The sequence below is a fragment of the Lepisosteus platostomus genome, chromosome 10 (assembly GCF_059453375.1).
Source record: "Lepisosteus platostomus isolate fLepPlt1 chromosome 10, fLepPlt1.hap1, whole genome shotgun sequence".
Taxonomy (NCBI): Eukaryota; Metazoa; Chordata; class Actinopteri; order Semionotiformes; family Lepisosteidae; genus Lepisosteus; species Lepisosteus platostomus.
In genome coordinates, this window is record NC_142620.1 from 53448230 (window position 1) to 53466563 (window position 18334).

The following is an 18334-nucleotide window of genomic DNA, read 5'->3' on the forward strand; positions in this document are numbered from 1 at the left end:
ATCCCTCTATTTTCTTCTACTTTCCTCCTTTACAGTATGATTGGGGGTTTGTTGTACCTCATGCAAACGTTGGCAGTACGTTATATAGGGGTATATTATGACATCATTACTGAAAGACTCTTTGCACTAGTAAATGCTTAATGCATGACTTATTACATGAAAGGTTTGCATTATTTACTTTTACTAATGAACGTCATAAACAACTACCAGCCTTCATGCAATGTCTGTATGTTATATGTTACTGTGTGCTAGTACTGTACATCATTTATATAGATCAACACATCTTAGAGAAGCTTTCTGTTCTAATTGTCATCATTTAATTAAGATGTGCTGAGTCACAGGACACTTTACTTGACCCGTAACCACACTGTGTTTAGAGTAACTCATTTTTGTATCGTCTTTGCGTATCTACAAAATATGCTTATCTCTTTCACTCAGACCCATGTATCAGCCCTACAGTGCTTGTCTTTTCTAATTATTGTGATAGACTGGATGATAAGCTATGGGTCAATTATCTGGATACAATTAATTTTATTCTACTATTAATGTGCTGAATGGATAATTGGCGGTGCGTTAAGTTAAGAAGGGTTAAATATATTTTAAGTTGAGGAAATAAATTTTACTTCAGCTAAAGGACAGAAGAGAAATATCCTAATGCAACTCCCTCAAAATACTTACAAACATGAATAAAGATTTTAAAAAAATCCTGATAAATTTGGCAAGCTGAGGACCGCGGGGGAGACAGATGGCGTGAAGTCTGCGACTCTGGCGTTGTTCGCATGGTGTTAAAATCCTGTCTCTCTCACACTCCAACAAAAATAAAGATTAAACTAGCGAGTGTGGACAGCTCATTTTCCATGGGAATCCAATGAGTTTCTTTTCTCTTCTGAACAAGTCACGGCCGAGTGCGTTAGTGCTCCGTCTCCCCGATTTACTTTTCTAACAATCTGATGGCTCCGCACAGGCTGAAGGAGAGTCTCGGGGCCCGAGCACAGCCACGGTGCGCCGGAGATGGGCCTCGACCGTCATACAGCACGGGAGAAAAAGGGACGCTGTTCCTCTCAAGTGTAAAATCCCCCTGCGTAAACACAGGGCAGAGGATGAAAAACTACAGAATCCATTTATATTGGAGGAAGAAAACATAAGGAGCTTTTCAATTTGTTTCACTCTCCCGAGAAGGCGCCTTTGGCCCTGACAAGGAACTCCTCACGCAGCTAATAACATCTCATTGTGTGTCTGTTTATAGTCAGAGTCTGTCCTTAAGGTCCTGAAACAGCTTCTGCCGCTTTTCCCCAAGTCTCTAATGAGAAGATGAAGTCAAAAGAAAAGTGTATTATTATTTTATTACACTTTGTTATAATCCTTGCATGTTCTCTTCTTAAGTGGATTACACCGCGTCTGTTAAGACTAGGAATTCAAAGATTTGGAACTTCTTTTACTTTAAAAAAAAAAAGAATTATAAACCTATTTTCTAAAAACAACTGTTCTGCTGCCTAAAATGCGGCAGCAGAAAATCAGTTGCCTCACATGATGCATGTGTTGGACGCCTGGTTCTGCTGTCTCTGGAGCTCTCAGGACTCACAAAAGCTGCTCCATTCCTTCTGTTTGCACAGACACAGCAAACCTCACTTAATTAATGACTGATCAGAGAAGATGTGATGCTGTTAAATGTTGCGCTACATGTACATGATGTTTATTTTTATTCCTAATTCACTCCAGCGCGTGGAAATACAGGGCTTTCATTCTATGTGCAGCATTTAGTGAAATGTCACACTAATGAACTTAGCTACCCTCTTAAGACGGAACAGAAGCTGTTTGAAAAAGGCATGAGTCTTTTAAAAAAGTGCCCTAGTGTTAGGCACCCAGAATATATGCAAACTACATGTGCTTATAAACACAAGAGAACTGGGGTGTTCATCAGCATGTTGCTTTCGAGGGCACAAGCTTCAAAACAGTCCGAGGAAAAGAAACAGAACTTTTACAATGGGTGTAAGTTGATGTTTTGCATCTAATTCTGCTTTAAAGGGTAGGTGCGATGTGTGCTGTGATATCTCGCCCTCACATTGATCCACTAACACTACTCCATCAGGGACTAATCCGGTAAAGGTCAGGGAAGGCCACAGAGTGTGCCCTGTGTCCGTGTCCTGGCAAGTGAACCAGAGTGACCCTAGAAATCAATCCTTTGTCATGCTGCTATATCCCACCGCCTCCAATCGAAGCAGAGTCTGCCTAAAAAACTAACTGTGGCCTATAAGGACAGTGAACATCGACCGGCTTCTGGCAGTTTCCAAAGTGAAAGTGAAAACAGGTTTTTAATAATATTGCTTCCTACCTCATATCCATACATGCATCTCCCACAGCCTGACTCTGAATCTATAGGGCAGTCTATGACCTGGCGGCTTATTTTTGGGATCAGGTACTGCTGAATATGCCCATAGAAAAATTACAAACATTCTTCTGCACAGATTTTAATCTTCGGATAATGTTGTATTTTTGTTCATTAAAATCTCATGCTCATTCTAGCTTGAACAGAAAACAGTAAGAGGAAACAGTGAATGAAAATGTAAGGATTGTTTCCATCCTCTGAGTATTTAATGGACTTTTAAAAAAGAAATAACTGAATGTTGTTGAAAAGCTACATCAGATTATTCCTATCTCTCTGCTGTCAGTCAAGTGCTAAAATCACTCAGCAATTCACCAGCTTTTCAGTTATTTAATTCCGATGTTTTTTTCTTTGTAAAAACTTGTTTGATATTGATCATTCATGGATCAAAGCATTTATTTCCGGTGTAATGTGTACCTACACGGATGACTTTTAAACCTTTTTAATATAATAAAACAAATAATCTCAGAAACTCTTGGATTATGGTGTATGTAGAGTTCCATACAGGTGTCCTACACAACACTGTAGATAAATGACTACAGATGTGTGCACTATGCTTTCTAGTTTGTATTTTTCTACGAATATTTATGTAATACATCTATAGGCATCTGAAGTATGGGATGCTTCTGTTTTTGTTCTGTACCTTATATGTGTACATGTACTTAAATATCTGTTAGTAGAACTTGTATTCCCCTTCGCTGGGAAATGAAAACATTAGTAAAGGAAACTATTCCACATTTACCGAGTGAACCCAGTAAAATTCTGCTGTCTCATAAACTCACCCTCGCTGGTAATGAAGGCTAATTGTTTTTATAAACGCGTTACAAGCTACACTAGTGAACCTCTTTACTGGATTGCAGAGGGCAGCCCTGATGAACTAAAGGGCTTACAGCAGCAGAGGGGAAATGATAAAAGTGTCTGAATACATACATGTGTGACGGTGTATTTTGCCTCAGTCAGGTTGTTTTCCAGCCACAGGGGTCTAATCCCGGGAAAACAGGCGATCTCTGATTGAAAACAGTGCCTGTAATTAGAGAGCATACTATTTGTAACCACTTGGCATTACATTAGCATGCAAAGCTGCCAGTCAGCTAATCTTGGGAAACCACTTGTTTCCTTAATTGCCCTCTTAGGACAAAAAGTGAGGAGGGGGCAGAATCAAGAGAAGTGGTATGTGTCGGAGGAAAGGAGATGTTTCACACTTTAAGTGGGAGCATCTTCCTGTAGGCGGACGTTAAAATCAACAAACAGGCCTCAGCGTCGTGAAAAGCATAAGGTGGAATCCGATGCATTCAAGAGGTGAAAAAGTCTTTTTATTTTAAAGCTATCTCATCTGATGAGAGATCAATCACTTTCCCCTGTGTTTTGGGAAAACGGGGTTGTTCCCAGTCCAGCAGCAGTTTTTCTGTGCAGTGCCTGAGTGACGGCTCAAACTGTCTTTGTCAAAAAAGAGTTTATTCGAGTGTTAGAAAATGATGGTTCTCTCCATTAGGTTCAATTACAAAGAAACGTAATTTAATCAATTAAACTAAATAGCAACCATACTGCTCCAGCATATTTAAATGTTATTCCAACATAAAAACAACAGGAAGAGTTTTACTGTAACGATCCTGATGAATTTGCAACTTTGTGAAAAGATGATATAGATCACACGTATACTGGTTAGCTAGTGACAGACATGTCTTCAGTGATGATGAAGAAGTTCAGTTCAGACAAAATGTTAAAGAGCTGAATGTAGCAGATAGCTGCCTAAAACAGCAGACATTTTAGAGGCAGATGGGCTGATTGTAATTAGTACCCTGCATAGACATACTGATAATTGTTGTGGCCAAATTGTAAAAAAACAACAAAAGTTTTAAAAACTTGATTCCTTTTGAGCTGTCAAAAGCTTTAACTCTTGCAGACCTGTCTGGACTGAGCCCTTGTTGCAGTTTGTCCCTAGTCAGGGTGACTCCAACCTGCAGTGACGAAAAGATATGACTAATTGTTTCTGTACGACACTAATAGCAAACTATGATGGATGTATCTTTTGTGATTCAAATGTTTTTTTAGTATTATGTTTAAACAATGATGCCACTGTTGTCTTCCTTTAGCTCACCTGGGCCTACTTAAGGGTCAAGACCTTGACGTCTGTGTTCTGTGATACCCCGGTGTCTTCAGTCTAGGTGCGGGACTGAGCTGTCAGCTGGAGGGAAAGTGAAGAAAGCAGCAGAGCTCAGCTGACACACGGCGGCCCTGCACCGAGGTGCCCCAGTCAGGGCGAAACTGGACTGGAGGTGCTAAACGTGCTAACATCTTTTTATTAGTCCTGTGGCTGCCGATAAAGATGATCGAGTCACACTTTTGCGGTTTCATTTTTCTTTTAGGCAGACAGGCAGGTCGTCTTGGAACCGCAGTGTAAAAAATTAATTCACATTTCCAGGAAGCTTTCACGCTGCGCACAATGTTTAAGCGTTCCAACGTTACGCTGTCCTGTAAGACCTTGCAGTCACTTGAATTGAATGGCAATCAGTTTTTGACCTTTCACAATGCTGGGAGTCAGGACCATCTAAATACACGTCTAATTCTGTTTGGCAGATACAGAGACACAGGGTGGATTCGTGGATTCTATAGGGATAATGCGGAGATGCCTGGAGAAATAAGAACTGATTCTAGTTTGTGTGGTAGAGAACATGTTGGTCTTGTCACCCTGCAACGTGAGCCTCTTCCAGGCTGCCCAGACACCTCATTCACTCCTGCTCCCCCCCACCATCACCTGACTGCCACAAGGGAGCTCAGCTCACACAGCCCTCCAGTCACTGAGCCCCACCCATGAACAGACCCGAGCCTCTTTCTGCCCGTTTCTCCTCACCGTACATAACAGCTACGCTCCACAAGCGGTGTGATCAGCCACTGCAGGCAATACTGTAGTTTAAGAAAAGCAGCCAGTCACATACTTAAAAGTAATTCTGAAAAAGCAGGACTTTGATTGAGAATAGAAGGAGCTGTGTAATAGGATTGCATTCACCATTCTCCATTTTGTTACGGACTTGGGCGAGATTTTTTACTATGAGCCTATTTTTTTTTCCAATGCATTCAAAAGACTTTTATTGCAACAGTGGATAATAAACAAAAATTCAACATTCACGGTCTGTTTATGGACAGTCGTTCCGGACGTCTCCAGTCGCTCTAGACCTGAATCAGTTCTCAGGACCTTGGAAGAGCTACAGTATGCACTGCCAACAATGACAACTTTGAAAGCACCCCTCGAAAAAAATACAAGAGATGGATGTGTATCGTTAATGAGTTCATTTAGGTCTGTATTTCACTCCAAGACGTACTGTAGTGATGTGTTTTCTAAACATAAGTGCAGCTGTTTGTCTTTATTGGTATCAGGGGATATTGTCCAATTACCAGCTGTAATGATGTACTGACAAGAAACAAACCCTACTAACCAGCTAAACTGCCGAATGGCGCTGAAATGAGCTCATGCTGTTTTAGGTGAGAGAGGTGTGGGGGGGCTCCACACTAAACAACAGCGTCCTAACTGACGGCGGTGCGTAAGCCGTGAAGTACTTCTCACTCTTGCCTTCAGACTGACGGCTGCACGTATCTGTGAAACTGGCAGCCGGGTCCATCGACAAGCATCAACCCCCAAATTTCCCTTCAGCTGTTTCAATCAACAATCTTTCTTATGTTCTGACATCTCTCTCCAGCCTGGACCAAACAGAATGTGGTTAAGAAATAACGAGTCTGAAAAACGTTATTAGTAATAAATTATAACAACAACAACAACAACAACAACAACAACAATAATAATAAACCAATTTTATCAAAACCAAAAGCCAACAAAATTAATGCAATAAATGGACGGAACTTGGGCTGGATCTGAATCTGTCAGACAGTTTGAGGAAAGAGTTCTGATGCGGAAGGGACGTACCAAACCCTTCGATATACGTCTTCAATTGTAATCGTTGTAAAACGCTAAGTGCTGCTCCGGAAGTCCCGTTTCCTTCGAGTTTTTTTCGGAGTTTGAGAAATATGATAACATGGGAATTCTGAGATTATTTCATTTTCAACAGACACAGAATTGCATCCCTAAACTCAGGAGGTGTCCTTGTAGAATCCCTGCATCGTTATAGCTAATGTTGACAAACAGGAACGCAACAAAAACTGTCTTAAAAACAGAAGCGCAGAATTCACTGTCAATAAATGACGTTGTGTCATTGTTTGCGGATTATGATACATACATGTTTTACGTCTTCGAACAGAATGTGGTTTTCGACGATTTTAAATGACTGCTGCTTGTCAGCGAGGAGAACTCTGGGCTGGTCCCAGATCTTCCAGCTGTAGCACCGTCATGCCTTTACAGAGGCCTGTACTACCGGATCCTCCTCTGACTCGAACGTGGTCAACCTCTTACACCACAGCTGTGCTGTTTGAGCATTGATACGACCGCACCCCGCTGCAAAACCACAACTAAATACCACTGCAACGAAAAGAAACTTCATTTGTTTTAAATCATTTGGGGGGTAAAGTTAAAACAACATCTTTTCAGCCCGATATGGTAAAAATCGGTAGCCTTATTTTTGTTGACTTTACATAATAATCGCATTTTAAAATTTACATTTGCGTTACACCTGACAAAACAAGACAGCTGCATCTTATAGGCTGTACAGCTCCTTATGCCGAATATTTTTTGCATTGACTACAAAATAGAAACTTGCGATACTATACGGATATTCTATTCTTTTTCTGCCAGTATTGTTACAGTATATATCGTTTTTTCTCCACTTTCGTGCTTTCAAATGTCAATAACAGGGTGAAATGTATTATTGCTTACAGATACAAAGATAAAATAATTGTTTTTTTTCTTTCTGATCTGCTTTATGATTAGAGCACCCGAATTATTGTTTACTTAAGCGTTCTCGATACTTCTGTAATAAGGCTCCTAGTCAATTAACTGTGCCAAAGCCGAAGGGGTTGGGATGGTTCTGCAGGCTGGGCATCTGAATAAACTCTGAGAAATCAATATAACATTCCCGAGCAGCACAGAGGTACGACTATTTACCAGTGTCAATGATCGGGATTTCAAGTCGTGAATTAATCAAGCTATAGCGAGCGCCGGCAACGTTCAGATTATGCACACGTCAGTATGCGGTAAAAACAAATATTCGGAAAAATAAGTATCTTTACTGCACGACGTGTGATGGTTTTCTTACATGTTTTATACAGTTATTGTTGTCTCCAAAAGGTCAGCAGCAATTTAACACCTCTTAAATTAAATATTTGATTCTTAGAATACTTGTTCCCTCAGCACTAGAAACCAATGTTCAGGAACGCAGTTTGCTTGTGATATTTTTGTGAACACATCTGGTCGATGTGTACCTCACCCTGCAGAGGACAGGCGCGGTGATTCACGCCGGTCGCCCACAAGCCCTGCTTTGTGAAATAACGCGCTTACCGGAGCTCGTCGGGCACCGTGTTCAGCGCGTCTGTGCCCGGGCACAATTTTAAGCATCGTGCGAAGCGCCCCGTTTTCTTTATTCGTTTTCCTTTAATGTTGGCTTTATTATTATGGGAAAAAAGAATATTACATAAAGTATATGCGACATTTGTTGTTCCTAAACAGCAGAATGGAAGTCTTCTGTCAAAGACTGGGTTGCTCTTCGCTTCGCTGTGACCTCCTTAGGTTACGGGAAATAGTATTCATGAATATAGGCCTCGTATGTCTTACTTCGCAAACTGATATTCGACAGTTGTTTGGTAAACATTGGTTGAGAGAATCACGTTTTACTAAATTCTAAAGTCAAGAATAAGGTTTTTTTTCTCTCCCAATTTCACCTGTTATTTCAGGGAAAAAAGACATACGTGTGCATTGTGTAATGGATTTTGACATTTAAGAGCCCAGGTCCGCTGGTATTATCAAGGTACGCAGGATGTGAAGTTCAGTAACTACCAAAATCGAGAGCTTTTTAAAGACGGAATTTTCTCCTAAAATGGCTTAAATACTCTGGGTTCTTAGAGCTTCGCTACTCCTGAGGACTCCTTCAGAGCGACGCTACTTGTCGTATTCCCAAAGATACTCTTGAGATAAAACTGAAAGACAATATACATCAATAATTGCGCTCCTACGTTTTCAAATTTAGATTACACTGGGTACCGCAAAATGATGAAAGCTCACACAGTAGAATTTGGGGATAAATTATGTAAACAGAAGATGTTTGTCTCCACTAATGCTCTTTCAGGTAGGAGCTTGCTCCCTGGATATAGATTTCTCCATTCCGTCAGAACCATCTTTCCATCATTCAAATAAAAGTTTCAAAGTAAGAGTTTACCCCTCCCAAAAAAATAAATAAAAATAAATACTGGTAAACTAAAAACGAATTTTTAATACATTTATAAAGTAGGAGAATGGCGAGAACGTGAGGAGAGAACAAATTTAAATTCCGCGCTCAGAAATATTAATTGTGGACAGCGTCTTACGTTTAAGACATTACTGTCTCTACGACTTCAATGAAAGATTAAAAAGATTTAAGATGCCACGACTTTGTTTTGTTTTTGTTTGCCACCACCTGAAAAAAAAAAAAAACATCTCCCTTTTTTAAGTTTTAAGTTTTAATAGCTGTATGGAACCGGGGGTAGGTAGTGACAGATCAACACCGCTCTTAATACACTCCTCAGTGTTGGCTGCTGCATGTAACTGTCAGATATGACAAGCGAACAGGTTCATCTCTTAAAAAGAAACCGCACACTGACATTGCCCGAAGATAGAGACAAACGGAAATATTTGTTTGTAGTTAATATAATACCTTCAGAAATTGTCTGGAATGCGTTGGGGGTGAACCCAGCTCTGTCAGGTGCAAGCTAACTTCACGTTTAAAAACGACCACAATCGGTATGTTCGTACTGTACTATCTTACAGCCTGAAGTCACCGACACACGAGAACAACATCTATTTACATCCAAAACACAATTTATGTTCCGACACAGCACGGTTTCAGGAATTAAAATGATCAAACAGCAAGGAGGTTTTTATTTCATAACGCTTATTCATCGCCTTTGTATTAATAACATGAATTTTATTTTACGATACAAAAAAATGCGCTGTACGAAAAAGCGTCACAGTGAAACCAGTTTTAGTTTATTTTCATTTTTTAAAACGAAAAACAAATTGAGGTTGGTTACGTTTTTAATCGTAGACTATTTTATTTATACATTTTGATGCAAGTATATTCGTTTTTAAAGTGTTTTCGTGTCAAACGTGAAACACAATTCAGGTAACCTGGACGCGTTAAACACGTTTGGGATTCTTAATTTTCAGTAATTATACATTTCACCGTAAGAGCACAGATACCGTAAAAATCATTAAAAACATCTTCTTAAATCTGAAAAATGAATAATATTAAGTGCTCGGGTGTTTTGCTTTTTTTAAAATAAACCCTAGAAGAATTTTATTTTTTCGTTCCTGGGCATGCTTGCACGGTCAAATTAACTTGTTTAAATTTCATAACATGATTTGTTAACATAATGAACCCGATATTAAGGGTAATTAATTATATTCCAGGACTGTCATCTGTGACAGCTTTAGGCAGATTGTTACGTGCAACACATTTTGAAAATTATGTGTCATGCACGTCACTTTGAAAAGTGTGGTGAAAACTTTGTATTGAATGCCAAAACGTCTTTACACAACCCACCAGTATTCATTGAATACTGTAAATGCCTCCTGAAACCAGAGGTTGCTATACTTTCGATTCGAGTATGTGTTTGTTTTTTTTAAAACAATGAAGTTGAGAAGCGGGCTGTCAACGAAATACGAATTTAATTCATGTTAAATTAATGAACGCCGTCGAATTTCGTTAATGATACGAACTAACTCAATCGACAATACTATTACAATACTAATCGACTTCTTTTTAAAAAAATGAATAACTTCCGCTTCCATTATTATAATAATAATAATAATAATAATAATAATAATAATAATAATAATTATTATTATTATTATTATTATTATTATGTACCTCTGTGAACAAAACTTGTTTTACCATATCAGTACATGTATCGCCCATACGAACTTATTCGTAGATCATACTCATAATTAATAATCAGGTTGATGATTTTGATGATTAGTATTGATGTTGATAACAATAAAATTGTCTTTGTACTATTTAGTTTTCTTTAACACTGAGAAAAACGGACGCTTTCCTAATACATGCATGAGTGATGCCAAGCATACGTCGTGAAGAGAAGCTACAATATTGTCCATTTTAAGACTCAAATTTGTAAACAACGATTACTGAACCCGTCTATACGTGACTTCTACGTTTGCTTAATAAGGAAATTAAAAGTATTTAAAAAAATTGGAAACAGTGCTGTGGGTTCGAATGAGCTGTGGGTGCTTTCAGTTAAAAATCTGCCTTTAATTGGTGAATAATATACAAAATGGTTATTTTGTCAAGTCCTTAGATAACTTCTTCTTTAGATAACAAAGCTCAAAACAGCCACTTGGAAGTCAATTTAAAGGCTGAAAAAACTGTGTACATTGTGGGTCTAGTGTTCAAACAACAAAGAGACGTTAATCCAAATAATTTATACAATGCGCAGGGCATGTTTACAGGGCATTGTGTATAAAGGTTAAGGCTCGTGTTCCGCAAGACGTAAATGCAGGAGTGGTCCACCATTCGCAGACAAAAAGAGCCTTTCAAAGCATCATATTGAGAACACTTTAACAAGAGGCCCAAACCACCTCATTAACAGCTCCGGTCTTCCAGCGTGAAATAAATTTATACGCGGAGTAAAATAGATTAGATTGATACAGCTGTATTTAATTGCAAGCAAAATCATTTCGGCTATACTAGAGAAATGATTTCGACCTCTGCTCCCACACCTGTGGCCTAATATTCGAAGCATCACATTCAAAATTTCATGTTTCTCTGAAATCAGACCGAGTGCAATGATATTTTTCTTTCCGTGGGTGAATAATGTGAAGGTTCTCATTAAAGTCCTAATTAACAGAAATGTGCCGCGCACTTGGGGACGGTTTATGTTTGTTTGAAATAATTTATCGGTAATTTCAAACGCTCAATCAATTAATAATGATTCTACCAACAAAGACTTTTTATTTGTTTTCTTGACAGAATTCAACAACCACGACAAGTGCCGAAACCAATCTAATCACAGCTGCACCTTAGCCACTGCCCTTCATTACACAACACGACGAGTAACTGGGAAATGTTTATGGTTCCAACACTCTCTGAACACACATGCTTCAAAAAGGACAACATATACAGCTACGAATTGTCCGGGTGATCAATCTGAAGGAAATCGGGTTTCCGTTCACAGAATATATATTCAATTCTATAAATCTACATACAGTATGTTAAACAGAGTCAACTGATTTGTATAAAACCACAGGTTTTATATATATATTTAAAAAAAAACATTTTGCAAAAAATCAACATGAAAAACGTAAGCACATATTAATGGGGGCGGAGGGCATTTTCGTAACTGAAAACGTCACAACATACAAATGCAACACTATTATAATAATTATTTTAATCTACAAATAATTTTATTTTATCTTTTGAGTCGTGTGGCCTTACTTTCAAGAGACTGTCGGGTGTGTAGACCCACATATTAAGCGCAGGACCCACCCCGATCTTACTGATCAGAGAAGAAATCGTGACACGCGCGCCTACACCTGTGCCACATGGCGTCAAGCTAACTCGGACCCGGACTGTGTGAGGGATCAGCTCAGCACCGTCTTCCATCAAGCAGGATAATTTGCGCGAAAAGATTTCAATGACAAACCGTGTGGCGAAACAAGTCAATAAGGGATATTGCTTAAGGGAAGAGACATTTAATTATTTACTTAGATAATGCCAATGTTTAGTTTTGACAGCATGCTTAATACGGAAAGGTTTGCAAATTGTAACCAGAAAATTGTTTATTAGTGACATAATAAGCTAAAACGATCGTGTTTCACACAAGGAAATAACTGACCATAACAAGTGCTCCCCCCACTGTTAAAAAAACGATTTTTTAAACTTGATTGGCAATAGTTGATAAACCTCGTGATCAAATGTGTCTTGACTGCGTCCACTGTATGTTGCAAATGCCTGAGTGAACGAATAAATCATTCGGAAATCGGCGACCACACAATTTCTTTAGCCCTTCGTCGGGTGATACCCAAGATTAATTCCTGTTTTGCGACGTATTATGAAATTAAATTTTTGCCCGATCACAGTCGAGTTCGCAGGACTTTGATTGTGACGTCAGGGCCGAACCCGAAATCGGAAAGAGCTGGAAGTGATGCCGCCGGTCGGGTAACCGGGGCAACACCAGGGTGTCGGATGGAGCTGCAGGTAGCGCGCAGACATGTTGAATTTCAGGTCTCACAGAGCAGACGCGCACATCGGGGTTTTGAGGGGTATGAACACGGAAATCCTCAAGAACTTAATTTCGCCATCATTTTTTAGAATTTCGTAAAAACCAGATCAGTATTTGTGGTGGAAAGAAATGCACTCTTCAGTGATGAGTAAAAGCCCAACTGGATGTTTGAGCACTTTCTCAAATGTAATCTGTATTTTTCCATATTAATAACTGTTTGGCATTAGGAAAGACATTTATTTATTTATTGGCATTCAAGTTTATTTTTTGTGTCTCACACAATGACCTCATCTGTGCCTCAAATCACAATATATAAATGGGCATTTTAAACATTTATTACACGATAAATTGTACGTGTGTTAAACATTGCACAAATCAATCAATCCATATGGATATGTAACAATTTCATGTCACAACTTTAAATGGTGAAATTATAATGGCACACTTACAATCATTAAGAAATTGTTATTCGATGATGTATGTACACTTTTCTTTCCTTACGGAAAGCATAGCAGGGAATATGGATTCCTGTGCTCTTTCTGCCCACTTGTGCATAAAGCGATTTAGAAGACAAGAACATTTTGCTTTTATAATCTGAGGCCATTAGTCACGTGACATCACCCACTATTTCGCAGAAGACATTTTTCACAAATAATGTGATATAGACGTCACCAAGCTAGACTGCCAAAGAGTGAAATTTACTTGTCAGCCAGAATAAAACGTAGACAGGGATAAATCATTTTAGAAGTTTAGACTAAACTCGAACAAAAAATAATAATAATCGAATGACTTTTACAACAAACTTTTACATTAACTGAATTTTCATGTGACACGTCTGTATATAGTGCGCTAATGAAAAGTACGTAATTGAAGACAAAAAATTCACTGATCGTGTTTTCAATCAAAACGCTACGGATTTGTCTTACGAATAAGGTGCACAAACATTTAAATCTATGAAAATGAACGATGCACAAAGCTGGGATCCATTCGTCTAAGTTTAAAACAAAACATACGATTGGCAATACACCAGGATATATTATTTTTAATAATTTAAAAAGGAATGGCGTATAAAACGCTACACCGTTGTTAAATATTTGCTTTTTCAACACGGAAATGTATCTTATCTCTTGTTTCGACTTGTATTTGTTTAAGAAAACACTGTCCCGTCCTCTTCAGATTTCGCCACTCCGTGATGTGATGTGGAGGTGTGTGGCTTCGTGTCAGGTTAATTAATTTGTCACTGTAAGGGCGGCTGTATTCTTCGGTCTCTCGTGTAAATCCCGCCTCCTCTTAATTCCCCCGAATTCGGGGGTTCTGTGGGCACGTGCCGCTGCGGGATAAACGGGGTGTAACCGCAGGTGAGACGAGCAGGAGAGAATGGAGCTGTCCTTGGTCCTTAGGCAGTCCAAAGAGGCTTCGCCTGAAAGTCATTAATCAAATTAAGACACCTTCTGCACGTCCCTATTTTGGAGTAAAGCACTTGGCCGCGCGTGGTGTAGCCGATACTCGGGGAGGTTACTCTTTTTGTATTTGAGATTTGTTTTTACACTTCTTGTAATCCAAATTCATTCATTGCATCGCATCTTTATGAAATGCAGGCCAACAGAAAAGACAACAACAAGAAGCTCCCCGCCCGTTCATGCCTTCACAGCGCCGCAGAGCAGACAGGGGGGATCACGTGATGTCCGTGAGAGATTTTAGCGTCAATGTGTGAACCTTCTGCCCCTGTACTGCATACTGCCCACGGTGCAGGGCACATGATACAAGCAACGTAACGTAAGAGTAGGTGAAGAATCGAAGCATTCCCAGACATAAGAAAACAGACGAAATTATGTTTTAAATTAAATAATTATTATTCTTTGGGCTGGATAATCTCAGAATGTCAAAGGATTCAGTTCCGATTTAAATTCCGATTCCACCTGCATTTCTAAAAAACGCGGCAGTGGTCTATGTTATATTAGGCCAATATTTCACTCCCTGTGGTTGTTTTTTCTCGGTGTATGGGTCTCATTTCCTGGCCAGAAGTTCGTGTTGCTACCCTTCGGATTCCCACAGGATGTAAAAACGAAAACACTTCTGTTCTGAAAGCACCGAGCAGAGAGGCTTAGGTGGGCTGACGTCATGACGGCGACAGGCGCTCGCACGCGAGCGGGAGCTCTGGTCATTCTCGTCCTTCCGGGTGCCTTCATCATGAACACGGCCCGTGAAACACAATGAGGAAGACAATAGACTACTACACAAAAATGCCATTTCCCTGTAGTGAGCGCGCTTCGGAGCCAAGTGAAAAGCTCTCAGTGCTCCACCAACAATCAATTAGGCACAATCATTAACGATACCAAAGAAAACTGAGCTTTGTGCCACACGTTCAATAGAGTTTCTTGTGGGAATTCATTAATTTGCAGTAATTTAGAAATTAAAGAGTGCTAGAACGCTCTTTCAGTCCTTAAGGCGACGCACGCTGCTAAGTACTCATAGCGCAGTCGGTTCTTGCAGCCGAAGCTGACGGGCCCCGCGTGTTTAGCCAGGAATTTCCACTAAGGTGAGAAATCCCGGCATCACGGGCACAGATGGGGCGTTTTAATTTCACGGGTACAAACCGGGACAGAAACGGATGGCGGCCTGCGATTTTGTTTTTCCGCCAAACGCGCCGGTGAGAAACAGAGCGTAGCACGGCCCGGGGGCGTTTTGCACGGAGCAATGCGTTTCCCTGCAACCGGGCGACCCCCCAGTGTCCCTCGTCCCCCAGCCTCAACCCCCAGCTGTCCGTGACTCAGTAAAGCTGGGCCACTTGAAGAATCCGGCCTCCATCTTAACTTCCATCTTGAGCTTTTTTTTTTTAATGTGTTTCCTGGGAGAGGGACAGGGGACGACCGACCCAAGTTAGAAAACAGTGTTCTTTCTAATCCTGGCTCATTCACTCCGCCACTGCCGCTTTGACCTCTCCCGATCCTCATTTGGGAACAGTTACAGCGGCGGCCCCTAAAGCCAGCCACGCTGTCTCGTCTTAAGTATGCCGATTCAACAGGTCTTACTCTTGAGCTTGTCTTTGGGCACTAGTTTCGAGAAATCTGACACCCAAAGCACTTTCTTCTTCAAAGTGGAGGCCTGTTGTGCTTTGTATCCACACGAGTGTCAATCTCGGACTTTCAAAGACTGATCTCTTTGTTGGCATTGTGTACGCCGTCCATACTTGTTTCTTAAAAATAAATTAAAAGGGAAACTGCTTGCTCGCTCACTCGCACCAGTACTCCGGTTCCCATCTAATGCCGTCTCCAGCTCCTACGCACTCCGAGTCCATAAAACTACACGCACAACTTAATAAGGTCTTCGCTGTGCTTTCCGTGGAGTATTTATTGCTTAACCAGACAATATGAGGACTCTCATGGTAATTAGGTTTTCAAATCTCTCAGAACACGTATTTACTGAGGATTTCCATTTTTTTTTACTGAAAACTCTGAAAGAAATACGTTTATCTTTTTTTAACTTCTTTTATGTCCATTACGTGCGCGCTATGGTACGAAATAAACGTATTAAGTGTATTATTACTATTGCAGTTCTGTTTTACAATCAGTATTTGAGACGTGCAACAAGGCAATAGAAGATTTTACCGAAAAAAGAATCACGAAGGAAACAAGACTAATTAATAACACTAAAAAAAGAGAAAAGTTTTACATGCTCGTTTAAACGAGTGGGGACTGTGTGAGGCGATACGCAGATAATAGAACCGACATCTATAAACAGATTGTGATAAAGGACGTTTGGGTTTATTTTTAATTCATTGGTCAGAAAAACACACAATCTGTTAATGAATAAATTCTACTCCTCCTATTAGTCATACGCAATTTGTAGCCACATATAAATATAATTATAAAGCCTTGAGTAAACAATAATATATTAAAACAGAGATAGCACAATTGTCTGGTAAAATGAAAAAACACAACTGCGTATTAACAATTTTGTTAGTTTTTCCATGGTCATTTTTATCCGTTTCAATGGAAACCGATCTCTCTCTCCTACACTCAATACAAAAGAAAAAAAAATCCCTGAAGATACTTTTGCAGAAACAGTGCAATCTGCTGTTCAAAGAGGGGCAAAACACTTCTGTATCAAATATAAACAATGAGCAGACCAGCGCGTGTTTGCAAACATGTATGATCGTGTTGAATAACGCATCGGAAAGAGAAGCAAACAAACGATAGGTTGTGTTTTATTATACAGATGGGTCCCGCCACCGTTAATAAGGACAGCCTCTGTCCCTTTCATGGGAATCAATAGGACCTGGAAGGGACAGGTCCTGCCCAGATCAGACACAGGGCACTTCAAAGACTCTCGTTTTAATTAAAACTCTTCAGAGGGAGTAACATCAAACATAACTAGCGACTGCTTTGTTTGTTTACCTTTATTATTATTATTATTATTATTATTATTATTATTATTATTATTATTATTATTATTATTATCATCATCATCACCGATCAGAGTGAAATCTCTGCGCTCTGGTTGGTGAACATGGACGTGAAGTATCATTTGTCCTCCTGTTTCTTTTAACGGGCAGCCAAGCCAAGCCAAGCCAACCCCCCCCGAGTCGTGGCCCGGCGGCGTGGACAGCCTTCCTCCCCGGGCGCAGGGGCCCTGACTCACCCTCGCCGCGCCACTGCGACCAGCTCTGACCCCTCCTCTGACAGTCCCGTGTTCACCGGAACACCGTCACCGAAAGTAAGTAACACCACTTTGTTTACCCTTTCAGCCTCATCGACGTGTCTCACAATTCTGATCTCTTCTGTGATGACACACGAGAACCCCCGAGCACGTTAATTTTTGTTTTTTAAAACTCTTCTGCTTTTATAATCATTTGTTTCGCGATAAAAGTAAAATACGATACTTTTCCGTGTAGTTTGCAAGTTGAATGAAAGTGGTTTCTATAAAACATACCCAACATATGTAGCTTTACCTAGTGCTGCAGCTGCCTACTTGACTGAGTATTGATTGCTAACATGTCGACATCCTCGGGTGTTTTAAAATGTTTTTTTTTCTCCTCCTGAGTAGTTCAACTTCCACTTTTTAAAAAACAAAAACCCAACATAAAATAAAATCGGCCTTTGTTTAAAAATCACAACTGCCTCCTGTCCTTCGCGAAAAAGAAATGTAAAAAAAAAATCGCTGCCTAAAAAATAAATAAATAAAATAACCAGAATCCAAGGAATGACGAGTGATTTTGGAATATTCACATAATAATGATAAGATGAAAAGAGCGGCGATCTCAATAAACTTGTCATTCAGCCTTACATGGTTCAATCATATCTGAGGGATTTTGCATATCTATGAGCCTGCGTTCTAATCCTCAAAGCATCTCAGTGGTACTTGGCTTTGCACTGTAGTCACTGAAGGTCACAACCCTGCAGGAAATATGGGCTGCCATAGCAACACAGAAATGGCTTCTAAAGGCTTAGCATAATTCTCCCCTAATAGAAAAATAACAGCAGCAAATCCTATCCTTAGTGAACTGGCTTATTTGATGGAGCCAGACTCCCACCTGTGATCTACTACTAGTAACCCATGCGCGGGGACCACTACAAT

The 18334-nt window shown here is 39.9% G+C and overlaps 1 long non-coding RNA gene across 3 annotated transcripts in view; it reads right to left on the bottom strand.

Annotated features, from left to right (window-relative positions):
* Positions 1 to 18334, bottom strand: part of LOC148654054 (uncharacterized) — a 55785-nt gene that overhangs the window by 21123 nt on the left and 16328 nt on the right. The window contains exons 3-4 of one of the 3 annotated variants that reach the window (XR_015924928.1): positions 4482 to 4568; positions 3314 to 3407 (exon numbers count right to left, since the gene is read on the bottom strand). The exons of 1 other annotated variant lie outside the window; for it this stretch is intronic. This is a non-coding gene — a long non-coding RNA (uncharacterized LOC148654054). The remainder of the gene's footprint in view (positions 1 to 3313; positions 3408 to 4481; positions 4569 to 18334) is intronic. One more of the 3 variants, XR_015924926.1, reaches the window with a different exon arrangement.